The sequence below is a fragment of the Strix uralensis genome, chromosome 27 (genome assembly GCF_047716275.1).
Source record: "Strix uralensis isolate ZFMK-TIS-50842 chromosome 27, bStrUra1, whole genome shotgun sequence".
NCBI lineage: Eukaryota > Metazoa > Chordata > Aves > Strigiformes > Strigidae > Strix > Strix uralensis.
Genome location: NC_133998.1, coordinates 3220427 through 3238502, shown reverse-complemented (window position 1 = coordinate 3238502; position 18076 = coordinate 3220427). Strand labels below are relative to the sequence as shown.

At 53.6% G+C, this 18076-nt stretch overlaps 1 long non-coding RNA gene across 2 annotated transcripts; it reads right to left on the bottom strand.

The window, feature by feature from the left end:
- Positions 1-101: 101 nt before the first annotated feature.
- LOC141935350 (uncharacterized) lies at positions 102-15632 on the bottom strand. 2 transcript variants are annotated; one of them, XR_012626547.1, is made up of 4 exons: positions 15497-15632; positions 13901-13986; positions 3122-3504; positions 102-1376 (listed from the first exon to the last, which is right to left on the bottom strand). It is a non-coding gene; the product is annotated as an uncharacterized LOC141935350 (long non-coding RNA). The 2 variants fall into 2 exon arrangements; XR_012626546.1 differs by having other exon boundaries at positions 13901-13990; positions 15497-15606.
- Between the last annotated feature and the right edge of the window lie 2444 nt (positions 15633-18076).

The window sequence follows — 18076 nt, the reverse complement described above, 5'->3', positions numbered from 1 at the left end:
GTGTTGGTCAACGCTAAAAACCCCAGGAGCGCATCACATTCCCCAAAAGATTTGTATTAATTTCCACTTTATCAGTTAAAAACTAATGCTCTTCATGGGCAAAGTATTTTTTCAGTTGCATCACTTCATCTCATCCCAAAGGTTTCTTTTCTCTGGCAGCTTCTTGGTTTGCAGAAGAGAAAGGAACAGTTTGTTGCTGCCTGGCGATGATGGGCTTTCCCAGCCTTGAGGGATCCCCACAATCCGTCCTGGCCACGCAGGGCTCGGACAGGGTTGGGGACAATGAGGGACCGGGGTGACAAACATCCCAGCTCCAAGCTCCTGTCACCGGCCTCGGCTGCAGCGATGCTCTAATATGGCAAAGTTGGGAGAAGTTATTTCTAATAATAAATAAATCCAGGTCAGCTATACAGAGAGCAATGTCAAGGAATTTAAATCCCACAAGAAACAACTTCTAATTTAAGGCAAATTTGGGACTCCGCACGCTTGAAGTGCTGCTGTCTGAGGGAGTCAAGATCAGAGAGGCTGTTCCGGCTGCCCTGGGTTGGCCCTGTCTGGGGGGGACTGAACCCCTTGGTGGGAAGGGCCACGGCAGCCCCACAGCTGATGCTTGTGCACCTCGGGGCCTTGGTGGGGCTGCTTGAAAGAGCCGGGACATCCCTCTGCTTCATCTCTTCCACTTGTCAGCTGTCTCCTAACGGGACAGACACGTCCCCAGCTTCATTCATCCCCATAACCTCACCACGGGGCTGGCGGGACTGATTTAAGTATCCCCATCGCTCCCCTGGCTCCTTGCAGGTGGGTAATGGCAGTCACTGCGGGGCTGACCACAGAAAGGCACTTTAGTTTACAAAAAGAAAGGGAAAGTATCATCTTTCTTGTAGGCTTTGTTAGAAACAAGATAGTTCTTGATGCTGTTTGCCCTGACATCATTAGTCTTCAGAGTTAACAGCCAGCTTGTGGGTACAGACAGCCCCTACCTCTCTGTGCTCTCTTGTTGTAGCCTCTTTGCAAGCATCGGCGGATGCTCTAGTCCCAGATTTAGAGCTGGGTGAAGCTTTCTGATGTGAGAAACCGGCAATAGGTGCAGACAGACATCGCTGCAAAGCTCGGCTTAATGATTTCTTTCCACTGTACAGAAACAATTCACTTAAACCCTCCCTTTCTCCAGCTCGCCAAAAGTGGCATCGGGTTTGTTTTGTGCAGGTTTTAGAAGAAACGTGATCCGTGTTTTCCGTTTGCTCTTGTGTAAGTCGGAGGGGTGCAGGTCGGGGCAGGCGGCGTGTGCCGGCCGGGGTGCCGGGGGAGGCAGGCACGTGCGTCCCAGCTGGGGCACCCCAGGCACCTCGCTGCGGGCTGGAAAGGTTTCAGCTTTCCTGGAAACCATTACAAATTCCACAGAACAAACAAACAAACAAAGATTCCAAATTAGAAGGGGTCCGATTGGAAAACTGCAAAGAGAAATCCTGTTTATACTGGTATTTGTGGAAAAGCACCATGAAGCAAACAACAAGTAAAGCTGATTGACTGACAGGTGGGGAGGTAGCTTGGACGGGGGAGACTTGCTTGGGTTTGGGGTTTAAAGCTAAACTAAACTGTCACTGTCTGCTGGGGATGGCGGGTCCTGTGCTGGGGGTGGCAGGTCTGACCCAGAGCGGAGCGGAGAAGGAGGAACATCCCCCCCCACCCCGTGGGATGGTTTTGGGCTGGACCCAGCCTGTATGGGAGCTGCTGGCTCTGCCCGCTGCCCGAGGAGGAGAGCGGCGTGTTGAGCAGTGCCCGTGCTCTGGGCAACAAGCAGTGAGGGCTGCGAGCACATGAGCCACGTTCGGATTGAACCAACAAAGAGGAAAAAAAACCCGTTCAAAATGGGGTGAAACAGCACCACAGAAATCTTCTGGCCATGACACCTGGGGCCGCAGCGGTGGCTCCGTATATATGAGGGGCAGAGAGCCCACCTCTGCCTCCAAAAGTCCTCTGGCCACAGCGGGGGGGGACAGAGCAGCCCGGAGCAGGGAGGAGGGAGCCCAGCCCCAGCAGCGGGGCCAGAACCGACCGGGGAATACAACCCAGATGTGTCTGCTTTCATCCAGCTGTGCGCCTCCAGGACCCCTCTTGCAGGGCTGGGGCTCGAAGGCATTTTCAGGCCTCCCCCACACATCTCCAGTGCAGATCCGGAGGGATACTGTTGCACAAAGGCCTTCATCTCCCCAGCCCAGGATGCTGCCCGATGGCACCAGCGCCAGGGGTGTCTGAGCAGGACGTGGGGCGGGTGCACATCAGCGTGGTGGCTTGTCCCCGACGCAGCCTGGTGAGCAGAGGGCTGCTCTCGCACCGCTGGCTGCTGAGAATGCTCACAACTCACTACACGCAGCTACTCCTCCTTCAGCAAATCCCGAGCGGTGGCACCCAGGGGCACCCCGGGGTGGCAGGCAGGGAGACTGTGGGTCCCCTCCACCTCCAGCTGTGCCTCCCACCTCAGGGCAGCGTTGGGGCCACTCTGCTGGAGGAGCATGTGGGCTCCCTTGCCTGTTCTAGTCCCAGGGAGAAGGGTGAGCTCTTAAACGCACCTAAACACCGTTAAATACCCTTTAAACACCCTTAAATGTGCAGATGCAAACTGGGGTGGAGGTAGCCTCCCAGTGCTCCCCATCACCCCTGCGCTGTGCTGTGCTGCGCTGGTGGCTTGTGCTGGGCATACGCTCAGTGCTGGCTTTCACCCAGCAGGCTCCTGCGCGGAGGGGCTGAAACCCCCGACTCCTGCCTGCTCGGCCCTCGGGGAGCAGGTCCTTCATCCTCAGCAGCAGGCAGAGCTGCGGGCAGGCAGCCTTGCACCTGGACCCCCTCCATCCCCAGGTGTCTCTTAGGGACCAGGCAGCCGCTGGAGGCAGGGCTAACTCGCCCTTAGGCAGCCTCACTTTCCCGGCTGGTTCCGGGAGAGGCTGGGAGATTGTGGAGATGGTCCAAACTCCTCAGGGTAAGGCCCTGAGCAACCTAAGCGAGGCCCTGCCCTGCACAGGAGTTTGGATCCATCACCTCCAGATGTCCTTTCTGACCTCCACCACTCCACCAGCCCCGGAATGCCCACCCAGTTCAGCAGGAAACTCTGTCAAAGCGTTACCTTAGGATGAAGGATGGGCTACAGGGCACAGCTTTTTGCGCTGCTCACCGGCTGCTTTCTCTACCGTGGGTGTTGGGATTTCCTTCACTCCCTCCCCTGCCGCCGCTGCTGTTGGTCTGGACCTGCCACGCCAGTCCCACAGCGAATTGCACACCCAGGGACACCCTCAGAAGTGTCTCTCCGCAGGAGCCAGTACCAGGAACGATGCGAGGGCCAGCGGGTGAATACAGCTCGTTTGTGTCACCTCCTCTTCCTAAGCGTGGAGGAAGACAACACTAACGTGCACGCCAGGGCTAACCTCTTCCAGCTGCTACGGGCTGTGACATTAGTCTGATTGTACTTGCTGGACTCAGGAACCACCTAAAATCAGTTACTGGCTTCTCCTAAAATTAAAAAAAAATAAAATAAAATTGAGAAGGAGAGGTGAGAACCCTTGCAAGGCCCCAGGAGGCACATTGAGCTGCTGATCCTGCAGCATCTCCTGTTGCTGTGCCATGTCTCCCTTGGTTGCGGCTCCTCTCTGCGCTCCCCATCCAAGCAGAGCTTCACCCTGTTGGAAATCAGGATGTTGTGTTGCAATGTGAGTGCTGGCCATGCTGAAGAGACCAGAAAAAAGAGGCAAAGCTGGTTTTAAGAGGCGTGTAGATGCCCCTTCAAAAGCAAGCTGTGCTGGGACAGACCGGCTAGGGCACAGCTGAAGACATTTGCAGAAGCTGCTCTTAGCGTGGGGTGTGCAGGGAGGCAACGGCCATAGGACACGGAGGGATCGGAGATCTAGAGAGGAGAGGCTTAGCGCTCCCTGAATGGCTGGCTCATTCCTTCTCTCTTCCTAGTGTTTGTTTTTGCAAGTATTAATATGCTGGGACTGTTTTCGTTAGCGCACATCGGGGTCTGGAGGGTTTTGCTGCGGGTCTGGGATCTGGGTGACCTTGTCCCATCAGGAGACATTCCCAGGAGGGGTCTATGGAGCCTGGCCCACAGCTGCCCCAGGTCCCCACAGCCCCGGCGGGAGCCCCAGAGGTGCCCCCACCACAAAGACCACCCGGCCCGAGCCCACAGGGTGCTGCGAGATGGTGGGTCCGGCGGGGCGGCAGCAGCGATGGGTGCTGTCACGCTTCTCTCTGAAATGAGGAGGGTTCACCTTGACGTTCCTGGCTGCTCTGCAAAGCAGCATTTCATGACACCCTCCTGCTCCGCAGCCCGCAGAAGGCAACAGCTGTCCTGCCAAAAACCCAGTAGCTGCTAAACAAACAATTTAATGCAAAACAGCCTCAATGGAGCAGGAGCAAACGTGCCCAAGAAAGCGTCGAAGCCATTACAGAGCCACAGCAAAAGCACATGATGTTGCAGAGGCTTTGCAGAGTGCTCAGGAAGCACAGCCTGGTACAATTTGCATCTTTTGTTTCAACTAACATTTTCCTAATGACGTGTGTAATATGGTTAGTGATACATAGCTCCCATCTATCCTGCAGTGTTTACTAAAAGCCCAAATGTCAGTCTGTCTGCAGCGCCTGCCTGTCCCCACACCTCACCCTGCTGTATCTAACAGGGTTGGTACCAGCACTTTCTGCCTAAAATCACGGGGCAGTGAAATCCAGACAGTAACTGGGAGCCTCTGGCTCATGGAGGAGGTTGTGCCTGTCCCACACACCTTCCCAGCACAGACCTGGGACGCACCGAGCAGGGTTACCCAGAGCAGACCTTCATGCAGGAGTGGGGGGAGGCACAGGCAGGAGCAGCACCCAGCCAGTCTGCCCACTGCAAAGGATGGAGATTTGTGAAAAAGGCAGTAATCCCCCCAAATTAGAGATTTGGCAGAGGAGAGCTCCTGAGTGAGCCTGCTCCCAGGCTTGGGGACGAAACTGGCGGCTACCAGACACCACGGGCACCTCACCCTGACTCCGTGTGGCACCTAGAGCCTGGCCGGAGAACGGGTACCTGAGACACGACACCTCGGATGTCTTCCTTAGGCAGACATCTTAAAAAAGCCATTAACAGCCCTGGATCCCGCATCATCTGACACAGGGAGGGATGCGCTGCAGGGGGAGGTTGCTCTAGGCCACCTCTCTCAGTCTCGCTGGCCCCATCGACCCGCTGGCAGATGATGGAGTTCAGAGGTGTGGTCTATAGCAAGAGGAGATGTTGTGAACCACTGGGATGAAGTGAAAAATGGGAACGAGCCAGAAAATACATGGTACATAAAGTCACACACAAAATACTACGAACAAGTGTCGGTAAACACTGAGGGGGAAAATCTAAGCAATTAAGTCATTTTAAATGTCAACTAGCCCATGGACCCCACATTTGGACATGACAGAAGAACAAAAACATAGACATTAAAAATTCCTGAAAGCTAACAAAGGAACGATGATTAATTTCTCTCTGTTCCAGGGCAATCGCATTATATACACACAAAGGAGTCATAAAAATTCCAGGATGATGGAACAAAATCTTTATGGAGCTCCACAGATAAAATACAACCATACTGGAAGGAGCTGGAATGGTCCAGGGAAGGACTGTGCCTGGGGCGGGCTCTTAGATATCGTGCTGGATAAAACACCTTCCGCAGAGGATGCGACTGTAAGATTACACCTGGTGAAAGCGCTGGTGAACATGAATGCCACGTCCCAGCTCGACAAGGGACAAATCCTTCTTGCCTACAGCAGTGGTTCTCCCATGCTTGCTGCAAACAGCCACAGGCGAGGCGAGCTGGGCATTGCCAAACCCAGATGCCATGTGGAAAAGGAATTGGGGATGCGGATGCATCAGTGGTGGCACAAGCAAGGATGGTGCAGAAGATGGTAGGAAGGAAACAGGTAAAGAGGTCAGCAGCATCCTAGCCCTGCTACGGCCAATTTAAAACCCTGACTGAGTCCTAGGTACTGGAGCTGAGCATTTAGGAATGCAAGAAAATGAAGGGATAAAGTCAAATAATTTCAGTCCAAGAGGGGGACTTCTTTCTTCATTTAAGAGAAAGATATTCCAAACCAAAACCACAAAGAAAATATCATTAAAAGAGGCCGCAGTGTTGCTCGGTGACTGCTCATTGGCTTTTTGTGGGATGTTTTTCATCAAAACCGGCTGTGTAGTCTGCAAAATTAATTAAGGAGGGTGCTAAGCAGTGCCAGGGGCAGAGGGGGGTTTAGGGGCTGCCCTGTGGGCCACAGACCCCGTATGAGGAGAAAGGTCCCTCTGAGAGCAGCAAACACCCACCCTGGCTCCGCAGCGATGGTCCCCCGGGCCAGGCAGCCACAGAGCGGTAGCAACCTGAGGTCGGGATCCAGCATCGCAGCATCGCTGGCTGCATCCCGAGTCGTCCCGTCCTCACTGGAGGCTGCAGCCCCGCTCCCAGCCTGCTCATAATTCACTCTCTGCAGCCCAGAGGGGTGAACCCGGCCGGTGGGGACATCGTTCCCTTCTCCTAATGGGCTGTGAAACTTCAGCATGCTCAGGATACCCAGAGTCCTGTCTGGGAAAAGATATGGAAAAAAAATGCGGGACTTGTGGTAAAATGGTGTGAAACAGCTTGGGCAATGGCAAAATGCTTCACAGCAAGAGAGGGGTGAAACAGGAACATGGGGAACGCGTCTTGCCCATGGTGCTGGGGACTGGGCACGGCTGCGGAGGTGTCTGCACCCCGGTAGGTCCCTGGGCACCCCGTGTCCCCACCTGGCCCTGGCCGGCGATGGCAGCAGCCTTGCGCCTTCCCCGTCCCAGTCCCCCGACTTCCCGGCCAGGAGAGGTGTGCCGGGCGAGAGCCATGGCAACTCTTACACAGAGTGTCAACAAAAATCAGCAAAATAATGACTTTCTCATTGAAATCTCCGGGGAGGGAAAAAGGCTTCAGGCCAGATCTGCCTGCCATAAAACACGCTTTAAAATTTTTCAGCGGATGCTGAAGCAGAGCTAAGGCGAGAGGCTGCTCCAGCTCAGCCACAGCCCAGCCTGCCGGGAGTAAGAGCTGGGGGAGCCACGGGCTGCCCAGTGCTCCCGCGGTGCCGGGAGAGACGGCACGATGCAGCGGTTGTGCCAGTCCCTGCGCTCGAGCTGCCTCACCTTGGCCACACCAGCCCAAGGAGAGCTTGGTCTGCAGAGGTGGGAGAGGGACACCTTGGATTAATCCTATTTTTTCATTTGGCGTACATGTTGAAAAACTATTTTATTTTAAACCCAAATCCGGTAGTTTCAAAAAAAAAATATTTTTTTTTTTTAAATGGAACAATTCAGCTAGAAGGCAGTTTTCTATTCCGGGTGTGAAATGCTCCTCCTTCGCAGGCTGTCAGGGACAGTTCTCCACCTCTTCCCTGAGCAAAGGCAACCCTGCTCAGCAGGGACTCAATTACACATATGAAGCTGACCCGGCCAAAACGCAGCCCAGAAGAGTTTGACACAAAGTTGGGAACCTGCCAAGAAATTCCTAATTGAAAGTGGTTACTGAAACGTCTATCAGTGGGGTCTCCGCCTGGTGAACCCTCCTCTGTCACCGTGAATTATGAGCATGCTCTGGTTTGAAATGAGGCAGAGTAAATCTAATCATATTTTTATGAGCCCTTTTTCCTCTTGCTTTGGGCACATGCTGTGCAGCAGAAGAGCGGTGGCTTTGCCTTTTTCCATATCTACCTCCTTTGTTTGAGTAAATGTCAGATTATTAACAGATTAAAAGTTTGACTTGCAATAAACCACGTTCCCAAACGAGTTGCAGCCGCGGGCTGGGCAGCGACGGGCAGACAGAAGGACAGATGTGGTTTCCAGCAGCACGGACTCTGAGTGTCCCTCACCTTCTCCCTGTAACATGGGCCCGATGGGACACTTGGAAGGGGCCAGGACACAGAGCTGTTGGGGGACACCAGCCATGTGGGTCGCTCCTCAGGGGCTGAGCAGGGTTGCTGAGAAGTGAAGCAAGAAGAGAAGTGCCGTTACGTCGCCGGTGCTCCCGTGGGGTCTGTCTCGGTGCCTGGCAGCAGCGCTGCCCCAGACGCCTGCATTTCTCCCCATTCCACCTGAACTTGGACTGCCTCGACTGCTGCCGAGCCACAGCGGGCAGCCCCCAGCAATCCCCAGAGGTCTCCGGGACCTTGCCCAGGGCTCCGCTCCGGAGCAATAATGAGCCACTATAAAGCATCCTGCCTGCTGCTGAGCTATCTCCAAAGAGTTGTTTCACACCTCCTCGGGCGTGAAGGTCACAGACCAGATGTTCCCCATCAGCAGTCAGATCCTTGTACATTTTACACCGGATTTAAGCCCTGTAGTCAAATTGCCTTCATTTTCTCAGAGGCAAGTGATACTCGTCTTGGAGCTGTATTTGTCTGGGAAGGGAAGGAGATGAACGCTGATGCACAAGGAGCGTGATCCTTGGGATACAGAGCAGAGCCTGCCTTCCCGAGGACTCTTCCAAAATAACCGCGGGCAGCCAGAGGTGCCTGGCTCTGGAACACACTGAGCTGTCCAGCCGGCACGCCTCAGGGCACCGGGTACCGCAAGCAAACTCGTTTCATCGCCCACCCTGGCAGAACAGGGATGCTCAGAGGTTCAGCAGCCGACGCACTGCCACAAGAAATGACCCAGCTGCACATGGGCTCCTCGCTGGAGGTCCCCCACTGGGAACAGTCCTTGTTGTGCCACCAGCCACCCACAGCCACGGGGATCCTGGGGATCTGGTCTTGCAGCTTCATCTCTGGTGCTGGAACCACAGCAAACCAGAGGCAGAGAGGACAGGTCTGTGACCCACAGGCACATCCAGGGGAGAGGAAGGGCTTTAGATAATATCTCTTTGGACACCAGCAGCCTCAGACCTCAGCCTCGTAGACCCACCTGCAGTCACGGGCTTGGGGGCTGCAAGTCAACCACCGTGAACCAGAATTGGGTCTGCAACAGGATCAGTGTTGGTGGCACAGGGAGCAGTGTAAGGACATTGTCCTGGCACTGCCCAGGGAAAGCAGAGGAGGGGCTGCTCTCATGGACGGATTTATCTAATGCCCTCAACGCTGTCGAACACAAAGCCTAATCTCCACAACACGCGCCCGCCAAGGAGGACTGCGTTAGTATCACTCTCACCAGCCTAATGGGAAACGTCTCAAAGAGCAGCATCCAGCCTGAGCCTCACCCAAGACAGTCAAACCAGCCCAGGAGGTGCTCTGGGTCCTGCTTCCTCCCGTTTCCATAGCAATAACCCAAGTCCTGATCAGACAGCCCAGTCACTGACAACGAGACAAACACTAGAGAGGAGGGATCTGTTACAGAAAGTGTGAGGAGTTGCTCCAGGACTGTTATCTCCTTGCAAAGAAATCTCATACCAAAGCTGTTGCTTTGTGCTTGCTTGTAAAGAAATGCCAAAGCAGGGAGCTGCTGCCAGCGCCTGACTGACCATTTAGCCATACATAGAAAGAGATGACTGGGCTCCTTTGGGAAAAGTCACATATTTTTGAGAATCGAAGACTAGGGAGAGGTCCCGCTCACTGGAAACAGTGACCAGGAGCCATGGTGCTGGTGTGTGGCTGGTGGTAGGAGGGAGAGAGCTTGGTTTGGAGCAGGGCTCCTCACGCAGGTCAGGAAAGCATCATAGAAACATGCTCCAACATTCAGGTCCTGCCACAGCGCAGACCAAAGAGTTGCCTCCCTCCAGCCAACGCTTCTGCTGCAGAGTTGCTTTTGCCAAATGCCTGGGCAACATCCCTTGTGCAGGCAGTCGCCTCTGTACCACCCTCAGCCCAGCTGAGGTGTTTGGGGAGCTCAGGTTGGGAGCTGCAGGTCCAGAGAGATTCAACATCCATCCACGTCCTTAGTACAGATCCTCGTGGGGACCCTGTGGCTCAGCCCTGGCAGCTTGTCAGGCCACATCCATGCTCCAGCGCTAAGAGAGGGTGTTGGGGAACTGGTTCAATTCCTCCTGGCAAAGCAGCACGTGAAGGACTCACCTGCCCCTGGGGGCTGGTGGCCGTGCCCGGGAGGGCTCAGCCCAGGAGCACTGCTCACTCTTCCCTCCCTCCCTGTTACATTCCAGCCGGGTATAATCCTTTAAAAGGCACGTAGCTGGTCTCAACGTGCGGCCATCCCGCATTACGGACCTGCTGTGCGGCTCCAGCTCTGGCTGAGGGTTTGCAGCTGGAGCTGCCTGCAGAGTCAGGCTTTCGACTCTGCTGCCGGTGCTGGGAGAGCTGCTGGGGCAGAGGGGGTTCACTTCAAAGCTGTTCTGCCTCTTATAAAATCCCCTGCCACGGAAATGGGGATGCCTGGAATTTACAGATGCCTGGCAGGTCTGCAAATAAAACATTCAGATCAGTTGGCTGGCTTAGGGGTTTTTTTAAGTATTGATATTATGGTGACATATGGAAGCACCAGCTTAGAGCAGAGCCTTGCACTGCACGTGCTGAGGCAGGTTTTGCCCCAAAGAGATGTGAAGCAGCCAGAGAGAAGGACCCTGTGCATTGTGACAGAGGAACAACCCAGCCTTTGAGCTGAACTGAGCCATGTCCTGGCTGTGACACTCAGTGACCTGAGGCAGGTCTCTAGCAGCTGAGGTGCAGGCATTTAAAGAACCCTCAAGTGTAAAAGCAAAGTTGGGAGATCCTGAGATCCTGCCTGCGCTTAGCAGAGACACAGGAGCAGGCTGCACGCGTGCTCCAAGTCAACAGCAATGCAAAATACAATGGATTTGCTTAAATCCCCTGCACAGACCACAGCCAAAGCAACCTGCCCCCAGGACAAACACAGCAGAAGCCTGTTATCTCCCTTCCTGAATGTGCCTCTGTTCCCAGCAGAGTCTTCCCCCAGGGCCTACAAACCTCAACGTGTGGCCAGCCCTCCGCTTCCCGATCCTGGCACAGGATCCTGGCACACGGGCCAGTCTGTCCTGCTCCTGCTCCTCCGCCTTTGGCCATCGCTGCTGGTGCCGCGAGATGGTCAGCGGTGTGTGGGGGCTGCTGGTGCCGCAGCAGGGACAGACGAGCATCCCAAGGGTCACCTTCAGAGGGCAAATCTCTCCTGAATGTAGGAAGGTGTCTGGACATGATTTGTTTTAAAATACCATTAAAAAGGACACACCCAGAAAGGCAACTGAACCAACAGGGAAAGCGATTTGCTTCATATTTATACTCCAAAAAAGGGATTTCGGATCCAGCCTTTCCTAGCCCTCTGGGCTGGCATCTACCTCCCTCTCTGCAGAGCACGCTGCTCCTGCCAGACGAGCCCTGCACACCAGCTCCACAGCCAATAAATCCTCTTCTGCATTAAACATTGCGGGTCTCAATTAATTAAATGAGCACAACAACCACAGTCCCCTCAGCAATTAGAGAAGTGGCTGAGTAATTAGATGGAATGTTAATTTAATTTCCAGGAGGAGGAAAGAAAAAGAAAGAAAGGAAAAGAAGAAGGAGCAAATGGGATTACATTTGACAAGAGGGAAATTAAAAGTCACTTAATCATAGAGCAATTAAAGTTCCCCAAACTACGTAGCTAGAAAAAAAAACCCCTGGAAGGACGGGACCACCAGCACGTTTTGTGAAGGATGCTCACCCAGGTAAAACAGCGGCTGAAGGCCCGTGTGTACATGGATTTGTGTAACACCCACTCTAGCTAAGCCTTGCCTTTCCCCGTTGTTAGGGAAGTGGGAGAAGGCTATTGCCTTGCAAACAACTGCTTCATCCTGGCCATACCTCCAGATAATGCTCTTATCAGCCTTCCTCAGCTAAGTAAGATCAGTCGTCCTCTGCCAGGAGAAACAGAAATGCAAGGCGAGCAACTCCCCGCAGCCCAGGGGCCGTGCTGCAGGAAAACTGGGGCTGGTGGCCCAGGGCACAGACAGGCAGGGTCACCCCCAGTGTGAGCAGCTGCACCTGCACAGCATGTGCCCTCCCAGCGGGTTGTCTCCTCTCTGCATTTTTTTACATGTGTTTCTGATTTAAATATCGTCTTCCAGCTGTTTGGAGCATCAACAGGTGCCAGGTTTCACTCAGGACCATTCTGACAGACCACGAGCAGTCCCTGACAAGCAATGCCCTGAGCCCATCCGAGGGTTTGCTAGAAAGAGTGGAGACTGAAGTGGAAAAATCCCTGCCTTGGGCATAAGACATAGGCAAGATATTCAGCATCAAATCTGCCAGAGGGCTGAGAGCCCCCATGAGGTCTGATGTCATCAGAGGGGTTGGAGCACCCCAGCCCACCCCCTTCCCTTTCCTGACCTGCCTTTCAGGGCGGCACACCTGAGATACATGTTCCCCAGCCCCTCCACGCTCAGCGAGAAGCAGGGGTGGGTGCCAGGCTCTTGGGTGTGATGAAGCTGCCTGAGTTCAGCTCCCAGCGGCCTCCAGCCTTATCCCAGCCTGCGGCGAGGTTTGAAGATAAAGGTAGGTTTGTTCGGTTTAATTAGAGTTGGCGTGGCAGAGTGTCTTGCTGCCAAGGGCTGACAGGCAGATTAATTAATCCGCTCACCGTTGTCACTTGGAGACAGCTCCTCAGCAGCAAAGTGGGGGGAAGCCTGGAGAGAAACAGAGAGCCTCAGCAGTGCAGCAAAGCCAGCGGGGAGAGGGGATGGAGGGAGATGTTTCCTCCCTGTTGATGATTTTCCCCTTTTCCCCTCCCAGGGCTCAAACCTCCTCCCACCCGAGTGTCTCCCCAGGGCTCTGGAGCTACTCTGACCTGTGAAAGTCAGGACTCCTTTAGCTACAGAGCTGAAGGACTCAAACCCTCCACGACAAAACCATCCAGGACTACAGCAGGGGTTTTGCAGAGGGTAAAACAGGGAGTTAATGCCCCTGCAGACCTTTGGGAAGCAGCAGATGGTTTGCTAGCACTAGAAGTCTGATTTTATTACAGAAAGCCATGTGAAATAAAGCAGAGCAGAAGCCTCGTGCGAATGCCGTGCCTCCAGCCGGCGAGCAGCCCGCCAGGCTGCAAACGCCTGTGCTGATTCCAGTACCCACAACTCACTGGCTTTTAATTACGATGTGGTGCATTCACAGCAATCCAGGAGGAAAAGAAACTATTTTCCACCAAACAGCTGTCTGAAACGCTGTTCGAAGGCTGGAAGCAATCACAGCAGGCAGTGAATGGAGGTGTAACAGCAGCTCAGAGCACTGGACTGTCACTCAGGGTGCAGTTAGATGTTCCCAGCTCTGCCAACATGTCTCTTGCGTGGGGCCGGCCGCTTCCCATCTCCAGCAGCCGGTCCCACGTGCCGATGGAGCAGGTGTGCAGGCAGGGAGGATCGTAGGCTGCGGCAGGTACAGGCTTGTTCAGGAGAAAAGAGCAGTAGGAGAGCTGGGACTGAGTCCTTGGGAAGGCTCAGGTTGAACAGTTGTGGTCACTCGTGCTCAAGAAAAATATGGGGAAACTGGGATGGATGGATGGATGGATGGATGGATGGATGGATGGATGGATGGATGAAGAGGAACTGGGAGTCAGAAGAAACAGTGTATCCAGCTTGCAGGCAAGGACTATGGGAGCTGGCTTTTTAGCCTGGAAACCAAGGACTGAGGAGGTAGGACGGAGCGCTGTAAGCACCCTTGCAGGCAGGGGAGACTGCGGAGAGAGAGGGGGGTGATTTAGGCTAAAGATGAACCTTTGCTCTGGTGTAGATGGGCACTAGTTGGCTGTGTATAAACCCGGAGGATGGCTCCCAGTCACTAGGGAGATAGAAACAGCTTTTCTAGGCAAAAGCCTAGCTGCTTTGGGGTAAGGCCATGTGATATATGAACTCCAGACATGGGCCCTTTCCCCTCCACGGGTTCCTCTGCGTGCCCCCCCGCAGACAGCCTGGCCCCAACATGCTCCCCACAGCAGTACCTGCACTCAGGCTGTCCCACTGCAGCGAGCATTCCCCGGCTTCGCTCCAGCCTTTCTCTTGGCCTCTGGCACAGCGTTGTCCCAGCCTGGCTGGAAAAAAAAACAGGTTTAGGAAGATAGAAGAGCAGCATCTCCAGCAAGCCCTGCTGCATCCCCCTTCTCCAGGTCACATCCCCCTCTGACGGCTCAGGGGGCTCCCTGCCCTCCCCAGCTCTGCCCAACTCCCCTCCCTGTCCCCCATCATCATCCAGCCTCCTTTGGCTCCCCAGATCTCTCCCTGCAGACCCCTTCCCCACCTCAGCATCCTGGGGACAGTTAGAGACAGATCTCTGCCCTTCCAGGCCTCCTATCCCCCACACCTGGGTCCACAATCCTGCCTGGACTTGGTGTTAACCCCCACCATGTCATAGGGGCATCAGGAAAGCTCATGGGGAATGTCTCTGGAGGGGGGAATTGTTTTATATACACTGCAGTCACTCCCAAAATGTGGCTTTGCTGGGTGCTGCCCACTTTTAAAGCACACAAAATGGTGGAGAACAAGCGCCAACACAGTGCCAGGCGTGAGACAGCCAGTGCTTACTCTTAAAAGAGTAAATGAGTGTGAAAGCCGCGTCTCTCGCTAAGGTATGAAGGTCTGGCCTTCGTCGGCGAGGCCATGCTGCCGGAGGGGGGGCTTGGGTGGGCGCCAGGCTGGGCTGCTCCACCTGGCTACGTGCAGGCGAGGGGCCAGGCCCTGTTCCGCATCCCTCAGCGATGCCCTGTCTTCCTGCTGGACCATCCCTGGCAACCTTGCAGGGGAAGGGCAGAGATGAGAAACTCGCTGCCTGCTCCACCATCAGGATCAGAGATCCCCCAGCAGATCTGCTCAGATCCAAACAGCCCAGAAAAAGAGCGAAGAGGACTTTTGCCTAGCAGAAAGGTGTCCTCACTGTGCAAAACAGAGATGCTTCGCTTTCCCAATTCCCCATATCTCCTCAGGCAGCTCCCGTGTCACCCCAGCTCGCCCAGAGCAGGACGATGTAAAATTAAGCATTTGCTCCCAGTCTGTCCCCTTTTCTGTGAGCCCCCGGGGGTAACGCACACGATCTGCTGCTCCTGGGGTTTTGCAGAGGTTGCATAAACCCTGCGTGCCTTGGGGATGCTGCTGCCCTTTAGTGTTTATTTGCTTAGCAGTAATTATAGCAGCGTAATTATAATCAGCACTCGTTTACATAAAGAATCACTTTGCTCAGCTTCTGGGCCTCCCTGCTCTTTGAGCCACGTGCCAAGACAAACCTTGGGAGTGCAAAAATTAACATGACACTAGGTCCAGGGAAATGGAAAGTAGGAGAGAAGGAGGGTGAGGGCCCCCCCCCAGCCAGCTTGGCCCACGTTCCCCTCTGGATGGGAAATCTGGGAGCGCTGTGGTGTTTACATGCGCTGTCAAGGGGAATGCTGCACCTTTTAGTTGTGAATTAACAGCCAGCCAGCTCCATCCCAGCAACTAATGGGTTTGTACAGACCAGCAGGAGCATTGCTGTTGTGCTTGCTCCTTGCTACCTATAAAAACCAAACATGTTTATGCGGGATCAAGCATAAAGATGAGTCAAAACTCACCTTTTTGAGTGCGTGCAGCATCTAGAGGCATCAACTTAGAACAGGTTAAAAAAAAAAAGTCCAGAGACACAAGATCATCCCGAGTTTTCTTCCTTCCCTGCAGCAAGCTGACTTGGCTTTACTCCTGAGAAATCAAAGAAAAGTCTGTAAGTATTAGATTGATTTTCAAAACAGTTCCCATCTGAGCTTTTTAAATAAGACCCAGGTTTTCAAGTAAGCTCAGTACAGGGCTGCCGAAGACAGCAGCAAGGGAAAAAAAACTTTTCATCTACAAAAACTGTGGATGAAAATATTTGCATTTTCTTCCTCTGTGCTTTCAAGGTTTGGTTAAAAAAAAAAAAAAGCAGCTCTTTCATTTGGGAAAACAGCTTCTCTGAATATTTAGGGGAGAAAAAAAGTAATCCAAAAGTTGACTGATCTATTCCAAAACTCAATAGGTGAGAATAAAGCTGGTAACTAAAAAATTTCATTTTTAAAATCAGGTGCTTTGATAAGCGTTTGGGGAGCTCCTGTTGAAAAGCAACTGTATTTGGAGGGTTTATACTGCTGCTACACACACCCTCATCCTAGTCAATTCTTGCCCTCACCTCTTCAGATAAAAAACTAATCTGAGGGTTTTGGCAGATCTATGAAAGTTAGGAGCACGTGGACACCAGGGATGGATGGTGTGGCATCAACACATCTGCACGCTGTCATGTGCTGGGAGAGGAGCATCCGCTTTCCCAGCAGAGCCAGGCTCTCCTGCAGCCTTGGCCGCATCTCTTGGCTGTTTTTCTGGACAAGATTGCATGAGCCCAGCATGTGCTGGGGTTACGCTGGTCAAAATCAAAAAGCATTTATTCCCTTTGCCAGGCTCCAAGTGTAGTCTGAGCCTGCTTGTCCTGGAGAGCATGCTGCCCTGTTGTGCCTGGAGACAGACTATCCCAGAGTTTGTGTCTGGGCTAATAATTATTATTCCTGGGGAGGGTTAAAGCCCACTTCTTCAGTCTTCTCTCTTCTTCCCCTTCTCCAGGATTCCCAGATTTTTTCAGCGTTTCCCCAGTGCTAACTGCAAATTACTTGTGACACTTAGAGAACCCACACCCCTTCCAGCATCGCCCCCTCGTCCTGCAGCCCTGCTCAGGCACAGAGTAGGTGGGAGGCTGAAAAAGGCTGCAACAGCAGCAGCTCTGCTCTCCATCCTGTCCTGTTGAATTCTTGTTTGCCTCTGCCATTTCAGAGGCGAGCTTCCCACCACCTCTCTCCAGAGCCAACACGGTGAGACAGGACCCTGCTGCCTTCACGCCCTTCCCCTGGATCCCAGGAGCTCTTTTGCTTTCCTACTTCAGCAAGCCACTGACTGGGGGTATTATTTTTCCCAGGGCTTTTTCTGGGATTTAAATAGGATCAACAAGGCAGGAAGAGTCTGGTCACAAGGGAGAGGATGTCTGTGAGTGCCTGCCTCAGGAGAGCACTTGTCTGGGCTTCCCGGCTGCTCAGCCCGTGGTCTCTGGGATCTGTTCTCTGTCCCAAGCTGCAATGACAGGCCTTGCCTCGCTCCTTTGCACGGAGGGATCCTGGCAGCCATCTCGGTAAAAGTTGTCTGCCCCAAGGCCAGTCATGGGAGTTGGTTTCCCTATAAGTCATTTGTGGTTTAAGGGAAGATGTTCCCAAATCCCACTCTGTTCAAACACCTCCTTCCTCTCCAGCAACATCTTTGCTTGGGGAGATCCTGGCCAACAGCCCATGCATTGCTGATCTGCTCATCACACCTCTAAAGATGGACCAGAACCCGGTCAGAAGGCTTTGAGTCCAACCGGAGTTACCAGATAGCCGGCAGGGATCAGTTGTGGAATCATACATTTTTCATGAGCTGTCTGCACTGAAGAGATGGTATAAATCACCCAGAGACAGCCGGCGTGCAGGTGAGGCAGGCTCAGAGGGCAGATGAGGTGCCTACAGATGAGATGCAGAAAGCAACCATGCGTGATGAGCCACTCCAAGGTTTTGGTTTCATCGATTATGTGTCAGTCTCAAGGAAACAACATTCAGGAAATAAACCAGCAGAGCTCATTACTCCTGCAATTCCCAGCTACCAAAATCAGTCAAGAAGGCACCAGCAGTAGCAATAGAACGGGTTTGTGAAAGGATTTGAGAAGGGCAAGCTAGAAAAAGTGAAGATTCCTGCCACAAAAGGCCTGGACTGCCCAGACACATTTTTTTGGTGTCCCAAGTGCCACCAGCAGCTGTAAATCCACAGGTAGTTGTTTCTCTTCTGTGAATTTTGTTCTGTTACTGGGGCTACAAGCCAAAAACGTGCAGGGTTAATGAGTTAAAATGATTTCATCCCAACTCCCAGGCAGCAGCCCCATCCCGAGGCACAGTGAGACCCAAGGTCCCTGTGCCCACCTGGTCTGGGGTGTCCCAGGCAGGGGGATGCAGCGAGGATGCCCGGGCAGGACAGCCCGCTCCCCCCGCTGCCATCCCTTCCTCGCTCCGTCTCTTTCATTAGCACTGATTGTTCCTTTGGGCTTGGAGCCAGAGCAAAATCTTGTCTCCGGAGGATACATTTTTAGACAGTTTACAGAATCTGGCTTCCTG